Source organism: Balaenoptera ricei, chromosome 5 (genome assembly GCF_028023285.1).
Source record: "Balaenoptera ricei isolate mBalRic1 chromosome 5, mBalRic1.hap2, whole genome shotgun sequence".
In the NCBI taxonomy this organism is placed as follows: domain Eukaryota; kingdom Metazoa; phylum Chordata; class Mammalia; order Artiodactyla; family Balaenopteridae; genus Balaenoptera; species Balaenoptera ricei.
In genome coordinates, this window is record NC_082643.1 from 5,615,148 (window position 1) to 5,625,633 (window position 10,486).

Sequence of the window (10,486 nt, forward strand, 5' to 3'; positions counted from 1 at the left end):
ATTGAACAGCACTTGAATCCCTGAGATAAACCCCACTTGACCATGGTTTATGATCATTTTAATGTATTGTGAAATTTGTTTTGCTAATATTTTGTTAAGAATTTTGTCATCGATGTTCATCGGATTATTGGCCATAATTTTCTTTTTTTGTGGTGTCTTAATCTGGTTTTGGTGTCAGGGTGATTCATAGAATGAGTTTAGAAGGACTCCTTCCTCTTCAATTTTTTGGAATATTTTGAGAAGGATCACTGTTAACTCTTCTTTTAATATTTGTTCAAATTTATCTGTGAAGCCATCTGGTCCTGGACTTTGTTTGTTGGGAATTTTTAAATTACAGATTTCACTTCATTAGTAGTAATCAATCTGTTCATATTTTCTATTTCTTCCTGATTTGGTCTTGGGAAATTGTAAATTTGTATTAATTTATTTATTTCTTCTGTGTTGATTATTTTATTGGTTATAATTGTTTTTAGTAATCTGTTATGATCATTTGTATTTCTGAAATGTTAGTTGCAACTTTTCTGCTTTCATTTCTGATTTTGCTTGTGTGAGGTCCCTCTCTTTTTTCTTGATGATTCTGGCTAAAGGTTTATCTTTTAAAATAAATAGTTCTAAGTTTCATTCATTTTTTCTATTTTTTTATTCTCTATTTTATTCATTTCTGCATTGTTCTTTATTATTTCTTTCCTCTGCTCACTTTGGGTTTTGCTTTTCTTCTTTGTTGAGGTCCTTTAGGTGTAAAGTTAAATCTTTATTTGAGATTTTTCTTGTTTTCTGATGTAAGATTGTATCACTCTAAACTTCCCTCTTAAAAAGAGGGAAGCTTTTGCTGTGTGCCATAGATTTTTGGATTGTTGTGACTCCATTTTTATTTGTCTCCAGATATATATATATTTAATTTCCTCTTTGATTTAAGTGATGGATTGGTTGGTTAATAGGATAATATTTAGCCTCTACATGTCTGTAGTTTTTTTTTTTTTTTCCTTGTAATTAATTTGTAGTCTCATACCATAATGGTCAGAACAGATGCTTGACAGGATTTCAATCTTCTTAAATTTATTGTGACTTGCTATGTGGCCTACCATGTGATCTAGCCTGGAAAATATTCCATGTGCACTTTAAAAGAATGTATTCTGATGCTTTTGGATGGAATTTTCTAGATAGATAGATAGATAGATAGATAGATAGATAGATTTAGATATATTACCCATCTGGTCTAATGTGTTATTGGTAACCAGTGTGTCCTTACTGATTTTCTGTCTGATTTGTCCAGTGATTTAAGTGAAGTATTAAATTACCCTACTATTATTGTGTGACTGTCAATTTCTCCTTTCATGCTTGTTAAACTTTGCTTTATGTGTTTAGATGCCTCTATGTTGGGTGCATATATGTTTACAATTGTTACACCTTCTTGTTAAATCAGTCCCTTTATCATTATGTAGCATCCTTCTTTGTCTCTTGTTACAGTCTTTATTTTAAATTCTATTTTGTCTGGTATTACTATTGCTACCATAGCTTTGTTTTCATTTCTATTTTCATGTAATGCAATTTCCCATCCCTTTACTTTCTGTCTGTGTGTCTTTAGATCTGAAGTGAGTCACTTATAGACAGCATATACCTGGGTCTTGTTTTTTATCCATTCAGCTACTCCAGGTCTTTTGATTGAAGCACTGAGTTCATTTACATTTAAAGTAATTATTGATAGATATGTACCTATTTCCATTTTGTTCATTGTTTTCTGGTTGTTTTTGTTTTTCTTTTTTGTTACTTTCTTCTTCTGTTCTCTTCCCTTATGATTTGATAACTGTCTTTAGTATTCTGTCTAGATTTCTTTTCCTTTTTTGTGTGTATATCTATTATAGATTTTTGTTTTGTGGTTTCCATGAAGTTTATATATAGCAATCTATAAAAATACATAATTATTTTAAGTTTCTGATCTCTTAATTTCAAACACATTTTAACAATCCTGCATTCTTACTCCCTTCTCTACATGGTTACTGTTTTTGACATCATATTTTATATCTTTACATGTTTTGTGTATAACTTAGCTACTTATTGTATGTATATATAATTTTACTACTTTTGTCTTTTAACCTTCCTACTAGCTTTATAAGTGGTTGATCTATTACCTTTACTATGTATTTACCTTTACCAATGAGATTTTTCCTCTCATAATTTTTATACTTCTAGTTGCAGTTTTCTTTTTCAACTTAGAGAAGTCCCTTTAACATTTCTTGTAAAGGCAGTTTAATGGTACTGAATTCAGAGAATACATTTTACCACCCAAATCATTCCCTCGGGTTTGATCTTGAAATTCATGCCAATAGGATCATAAAATATTTAATCTTTTTGGCCTGGTTTCTTTTCCTCATCACAGTGTTTTTGAGATTAGCCCATGCTGATTAGTGTACCTATAGTGCATTATTTCTTATTGATGGGTAGTTATGCATTGTAAATTATATCATTGGTTTTCCACTTTTCTGACCATGATTATTGTTCATGGTTTCCTCTCTGAGGTCTGTCATGAACAAAACTGATAGAAATGTTGTTCAAGGCTGTTTGTAGACATACATTTTTAGTTTTTCTTAGTTAAATACTATATTTGTTTTCTAGGGCTCTTATAGCAAAGTGCCACATACTAGGTGGCAATGTATAATAGACTTTTTGAATAATAGAAATTTTCTTTGAATAATGGAACTTTTGTCCTATTTAATTTTTCAAATGTTTCTTTCTAACATATAGAAATGCAATTGATTTTTAACATAGTGACAGTATCCTAAGAACTTCAAAATTCTTTGATTAGTTGTAGCAGAATTGTGTACATATTTAGGATTTCTATATACACAACCAGGTAATCTGCAATTTCTTTATACTCTGTATTCATTCTACTTATTTTTCTTGAGTTATTGTTGGTAAATTACTAAACAGAGGCTGTGAGGATAAATATCAAAGCATGTTTTCACCCTGGAAATGTGGGGAAAGTGTTCAATATTTTACCATTAGGCATAGTGTTGGCTGTAAAATTTTGTAGATGCCCTTTGAAAAACTGAGGATATTCTTGTGTTCTTACTTGACTGAAATGTTCTTTTTATCATAAATGGCTGTGGGACTTTGTCACATGATTTTTGTGCATCAATTGAGAGGATTGTGTGGTTTTTATCTTTTATTCTGTTAATGTGATGAAATATTTCAATTAAATGTGAAACAGTAAAATACCACTCAATGCCTGAAAAAACTCCATTTTTCCATATTGATCATAGTTTTGTGTATTGTTGAATATGATTTTTTTGTTGTATGCTGAAAAATTCTATAGCAGCATTTCTGAAAGATATCCGTCTGGCTTCTTCTTTTCTCGTAACTCCCGTCCCAGCTTTGAAAAGAGGGTGAGGTTGGCTTCACAATATGAGTGAGTTTGCTAGTGCTCTTTGCATCTCTACTTTATGAGATTTTTCAAGGACCAAGGATAACGTTTTGTCATCTTTAAATACTGAACAGGAATCAACAGTTGAACCATCTTGGTCTAAAGTTTTAATTGGAGGGAATAGTTTGAATAGAAATTCAATTATTAAATAGATATAGCTCTAATTATATTTTCTATGACTCTTCCTAATTATATTTATCTACCCTTCCTTTTCAACCTTTATCCAAACTTTTTTTTCTGCAATGATAAAAATATTTGGAGGTGGCCTTATTCTTTTGCAGTTTCAAATTTAATATGGCAATAATGTCATAATAAAACAATGTTTTTTTTTAACCCATCCTGATCATCTTGATCTTGACGCCTTTTGTATATTTAGGATTGGCAGTATAATTTCTGGGTATGCTGGAGTGCATTAGATTTTATCAGCATTTCCTTTTTGACTAAATCATAAACTCATTTTATTCCTCTTGTGCATCATGTATTGTTTGAAGTTATATAGTCTCTGTACAAAATGAGCAGAAATTTTCTAACAAAATGACATTTATTTTCTTGATGACAGTGATGTATAAATAATAAATTGGTCAAATCAATCTCTCATTGTGTTTGTTGTTTTTTAAATCTATTCCAAGGAATTGAGAATTTCTCTTGCCTTTAGTTGTACCACTTGACTTGTAATAGAAAATCTTTTTGCTCATATATAAACGACAAGCTATAACATAGATCCATGTTCTTGTGTGTTTCTTTTTTTCTCAGGTTCCCTAGACCATTGTGTTTTTTTCCATGCAAGAAAACATAAAATTGTAGACATTTCACAAATAATAAATATCTGTTTTACTATATCAAATGTAAACCTCCACTACTGTTTCAAAGGCCTTTTTTGTACAAAATATTTTGCTTCGATATCAAATTATAGTATGCTCTTTTTGTTGAGGTTATATTAAGTGACAGTTAAACTTAACAGATGGAGTTCCAAAAATATACATAACTCAAATGAAGTAAAGGCAACATTGAATTTCCTAGCCAAAATGTCACATGCACATGGATTTGCAGTTGTATTGTGACTGCTCTTTTGCTATGATTATAAAAGTAACCTCATAATTAGTAAGATTGTAATATACAAACTGATTTTTATCTACTTTTTCAAAATTTACAAATTTAAAAATTTTCTTGTCTTATGATAGCAGCTAAATCTACCCAAATATGGTTAAAAATATTAGTAAAGGCTATTATCAGTATCTTATTCTTGAATTTAATAGAAGTGTCATCAGGGTTATAATATTTAATATCATATTTCCTGTTACTTGGGGTAATTAGACTTTATTTTGTGAAATTAGTTTCCTGAGTTGATTTTACTTGTTTTGCTTTAATTGTTAGTGAAGTGTTGAATTGTAACATGTATTTACTTTAAAGTGTTGAATACCTCAGTAAAGTTTGTTAAAAATACATCAACTGCTCCTTTTCCATTTATAATTCTCCCAAAACACTTTATTTCTACTCTTTCATCTCATGCTTTAGTACTAATTTCCACATCTTTAAATATGTTTATCTTTCTATTTGTTAAATTTTTCTCCATTAAAAATTTTTCTTTTGTTTATGTTTTTTTACTTTTCATGTTGGAAATTCTTTTTACTTGTTTTTTACTTGTTTTACTTGTTTTTTACATGTTTTTTACTTTTCATGTTGGAAGATTTAGCTCTTTATTACCCAACACCCAACCAATACACACACACACACACACACACACACACCACACGATTTTCAACTCCTCGATATATTTTAAGTATAATATTTATTTGATCAAAATTCAAACTTCAGTGACTAAAAACTTTAGGTAATTCAAGATTTCAGAGAAGTCCCTCAGATCTAGGGATCAGGCATCTGAGGAGGGAGCAACAACCACGTGAGACTGACACTTTTGAAAGGTTATGAGAGCCTATTTCTTGACAAGCCAGATAAATCTGGATGCAGAGATGAACAAGTGGTGCTGGAGTGATGCTGGCAAGACCAGAGAAAGATGTAAAGAAAGTTGCTTCTGAGATTCTCCTGCCTTCTAATCTCCTTTGTGCCTTGATTTATAACAACAGCTGGGACCTTGGGGTGCATGTCTTTTCAAATGAGAGTTTTCATCTTTTCCAGACATATACATGCAGCACTATTTACATAGTGTCCATCAAAAGACAATTCTTTAATAAGAAGTGGTATATATACACAATGGAATATTACTCAACCATAAAAATAGAATAAAATATTGTCATTTGCAGCAACATGGATGTACCTAGAGAATATCATACTAAGAGAAGTAAATCAGATAAAGACAAATATTAAATGATATCACTTATATGTGGAATCAAAAAAATAATAAAAATGAATCTATATGCAAAACAGAAACAGACTAAACAGACTCACAGACATAGAAAACAAACCTTTGGTCACTGATGGGGAAAGGGAGATAAGGGAGGGATAAATTAAAGGTACGAGATTAACAGATACAAACTATTGTACATAAAATAGATAAGGAACAAGGCTTACTGTATAAAACAGGGAACTATATTCAATATCTTGTAATAACCTATAATGGAAAATAATCTGAATATATACATATATATTATATATCTGAATCACTTTGCTATACACCTGAAACTAACACAATTTTGTAAATCAACTATACATCAATAAAAATAAATAATAATGCTATTAAATAATACATATTCATCCAAAAAAAGCTTTAACCACCACCCTGTTCCATCTACCTTCTCTCAGAGTGACTCATAGGACGATAGATGACCCAGAGTCCCATAGTGCTGCAGAGACTTAATTAAGTGGTATAGTATCTGCATTTTAACAAGGCAATCATATAAATTAGGCTAACTATATCCCTAAATATCTGGGTGTTAAACATATTCTAATATGATTTCAAATAGACTTATCTAGTTTCATCAATCGATACAAATAATCAGAAGAAAATACTGCAAAACCTTATTAATAAACTATCCAGTACAAATGTGTCTTTTTAAAAATGGCTTCTTCATTCTTTTCATTCATATCATCATCTCTGTCACTACCCTGCTGCATGCTTTTTTCTTCATAATACTTTAAATGTTCTTTTTCATGGCTTTAAACATAACAAGCATACTTTAAAATTATTTTATTTTTTATATTTTTAAAAACTTAGAAGAAGGTACAGAGATTTCCCAAATACCCCTGCCCCTGTACATGCATCACCTCCCCCATTATAAACATGCCCCAACAGATGGTACATTGTTACAGTTGATGAACCTCCACAGTTTACACTAAATTTTACTCTTATTATTGTACACACTATGTGTTTGAACAAATTTTTAACGACAGGTATTTGCCATTATAGTATCATAGAGAGTAGTTTCACTGCCTTAAGGATCCTTTGTGCTTTGCCCATTTATTCCTCTCTTCTCCCCTAAACCCTGGCAATCTGATTTTTTTATTTTTTCCTTAGCTTTTATTATACTTTTCCAAAATGCCACATAGTTGGAATTGGACAGTATGTAGCATTTTCAGATTGTCTTCTTTCACTTAGTGATGTGCATTTAATGTAGTCCTATGTCTTTTTATGGCTTGACATTTCATTTTCTTTTTTTTTTTTAATATTTATTATTTATTTTTGGCTGTGTTGTGTCTTCGTTTCTGTGTGAGGGCTTTCTCCAGTTGTGGCGAGCGGGGGCCACTCTTCATAGCGGTGCGCGGGCCTCTCACTGTCGCGGCCTCTCCCTTTGCGGAGCATGGGCTACAGATGCACAGGCTCAGTAGTTGTGGCTCATGGGTCTAGTTGCTCCGCAGCATGTGGGATCCTCCCAGACCAGCGTTCGAACCCGTGTCCCCTGCATTGGCAGGCAGACTCTCAGCCACTGCAATCTATGTGTGTATCTACTGGCTTTCATTCAAGATGACCTGTTTGCATTTTTTTGGTGTGATCCTTGTATATTTATCTGTGGCAATTCTTTCAGGTCTTCATTTAACGCATATGTAGTTGTGCCATGAGCTTTGGATACGATCAACCTGAGACCACTTTAAATTTCTTCTGCCTTCTTATTTCTCTGTCAGTGTGGGGATTGCCATGTGGTAAGAAATCTTTTCTCACATTTTTTTTCTGTGTGGTTTGTGTCTCATTTGTTTCTCCATTTTTGTTTTGCTTTGCTTTCCACACACCCCCAAACAAAGCAGAAGCTGGTAAATATCTCACCATCTCCTAGTGTACTGTGGAAAATTATCTAGTTATCCCACTTTATGCTATAATATCTGATTCTTTCTCTGCTTTGACAGCTTATCCAGGGTAGTTCATGTATTTTAAGTAAGAACTTATTAAAGACATAACCCTTGACCTCTTGGAGACAGCAAAGAAGACATTGCAAATTGTCCTCCCTAGATTTGTGTTTCCTCCTTCATTAAAAAAGCAAAACACAAAAAACAGAAAAAACTTCGTGTTTTGAATTAATTTTTGACTTACAGAAGAGAGGCAGAAATAGGGCAGAATTTTCCTAAATCGTACACCAAACTTCACCTGGTGTTAACATCATAAATAGCTGTAGTACAATTATCTGAACCAGTAAATTAACAATAGTATAATGCTATTATCTAATCCAGACTTTATTTGAATTTCACCAGTTTTTTCACTAATGTCCTTTCTCTGTTCTAGGATTAGGACATGACGTTCCTTTGTTTCTTGCATTTTATGGGTTACAACCTGAAAACATCTGTATTTATTTAATTATTTTAGGGATGTCAAACTCTTCCACCTTTGGCCAAAAGGAACTCCTGCATGTGTGCTCTTATGCTTTTTTTTTTTTTTTTACTGTTTCCTTTCTTTTTCCTCTCTCTTCTTCCCCTTTATTCCTCCCTCCTCCTTCACTACTTCTTCTCTACCTCTCTTCCTCCTTGTTTTTTTTTTTTTTTTTTTTTCCTTCCTTCTTCTTTAGTACTTCTTTCATTATGGCACCACAAAATGCTTCACGTTCATCTTGTATTTTTTCTGAGCCAGCCCAGTAATCAACCACTTCTGCAAGATGTTCAGGGTTCTTTTGTTTTTAAGAATTACTTTTTAGGGACTTCCCTGGCAGTCCAGTGATTAAGACTTCACCTTCCAATGCAGTGAGTGCAGGTTTGATCCCTGGTGAGGGAGTTAAAATCCCATATGCCCCGCACCCAAAAAACCAAAACACAAAGGTAATATTGTAACAAATTCAATAAAGACTTTAAAATGGTACACATCAAAAAAAATTTTTTTTAAATTACTTTTTAGAAACCAAGAAAGGACCTTAAACATAACTTTTGCTATGAGAAGTTATTACTTCCAGGTCCTCTCAGTGTTCAGGCTAGGAAATATATGTGTATATCCTAACCACACTTATACACTCATCTGTATTTCTGTACTTGTGTTCATATCCATATTTATATTTATCTATCTATTTCTATCTATCATTTATCTACCAAAAGTCTATCTAAAACATGTGCTCATACTGACACCTTGGATTTCAATCCAACACCACAAGATTAATTTCAGCCTTCCCCTTTTCCTTAATCATAAGTTACCTAATATTGTAAAAATAAATTCCTATTATCTATAATATATTTACTTATTTTTTCAACTCCAGTGTACAAATATGGTGGTTTAAGAAATGCAAGGAACAAAATTGGAAAGGAAGAAGTAAAACTGTCACTGTTTAGAGATGACATGATACTATACATAGAAAACTCTAAAGACATCCCCCCAAAGAACTACCAGAACTAATCAATGAATTCAGTAAAGTTGCAGGATACAAGATTAATATACAGAAATTTGTGCTTCTATACACTAACAACAAACTATCAGAAAGAGAAATTAAGGAAACAATCCCATTTAAAATCACATCAAAAAGAATAAAATACTTAGGAATAAACTTAACCAAGGAGGTAAAAGATCTGTACTTGGAAAACTATAAGACACTGATGAAAGAAATTGAAGACAACACAAATAGATAGAAAGATATGTCGTTTATAAATTGGAATAATTAATATTGTTAAAATGACCATACTACCCAAGGCAATCTACAGATTAAATGCAAACCCTATCAAAATAGCAAGGACATTTTTGACAGAACTAGAACATATAATTCTAAAACAGTTTAGAAACACAAAAGATGCCACATAGCAAAAACAATCTTGAGAAAGAAAAACAAAGTTGAAGATATCATAATCCCTGATTTTAAGTCACACTGCAATGCTACATAATCAAAAATATACGGTACTGGCACAAAAACAGACACATAGATCAACGGCAAAGAACAGAGACCCAAGAAATAAATCCAAAGCTTAGTGGGCAATTAATCTATGACAAAGAATGCAAGAATATACCGTGGGGAAAAACAACCTCTTTATTAAATGGAAGTGGTCAGAAGAACCTAGAGGCAAGACGGGAATAAAGATGCAGACCTACTAGAGAATGGACTTGAGGATATGGGGAGGGGGAAGGGTAAGCTGGGACAAAGTGAGAGAGTGGCATGGACATATATACACTACCAAACGTAAAATAGATAGCTAGTGGGAAGCAGCCACATAGCACAGAGAGATCAGCTCGGTGCTTTGTGACCACCTAGAGGGGTGGGATAGGGATGGTGGGAAGGAGGGAGATGGGAGAGGGAAGGGATATGGGGACATATGTATATGTATAACTGATTCACTTTGTTATAAAGCAGAAACTGACACACCATTGTAAAACAATTATACTCAAATAAAGATGTTTTTTTAAAAAGTCATTAGTTGTTTGTCTGAATGGTATTGTGAAACATGAATAAATAAAGCCTGTAGTCTAAATTAAAAAAAAAAAATGGAAGTGGAAAAATTGGACAGCTACATCCAAGAGAATCAAACTGACTACTTCCTAACACCATGAACAACATTAAATTCAAAATGTATTAAAGACTTAAATGTAAGACCTGAAACTATAAAACCTCTAGAAGAAAACATAGGTAGTATGCTCTTTGATATTGGTCTTAGCAATACTTTTTTCGTTATGTCTCCTCAGGGAAACAAAAGCAAAAATAAACAGATGGGACA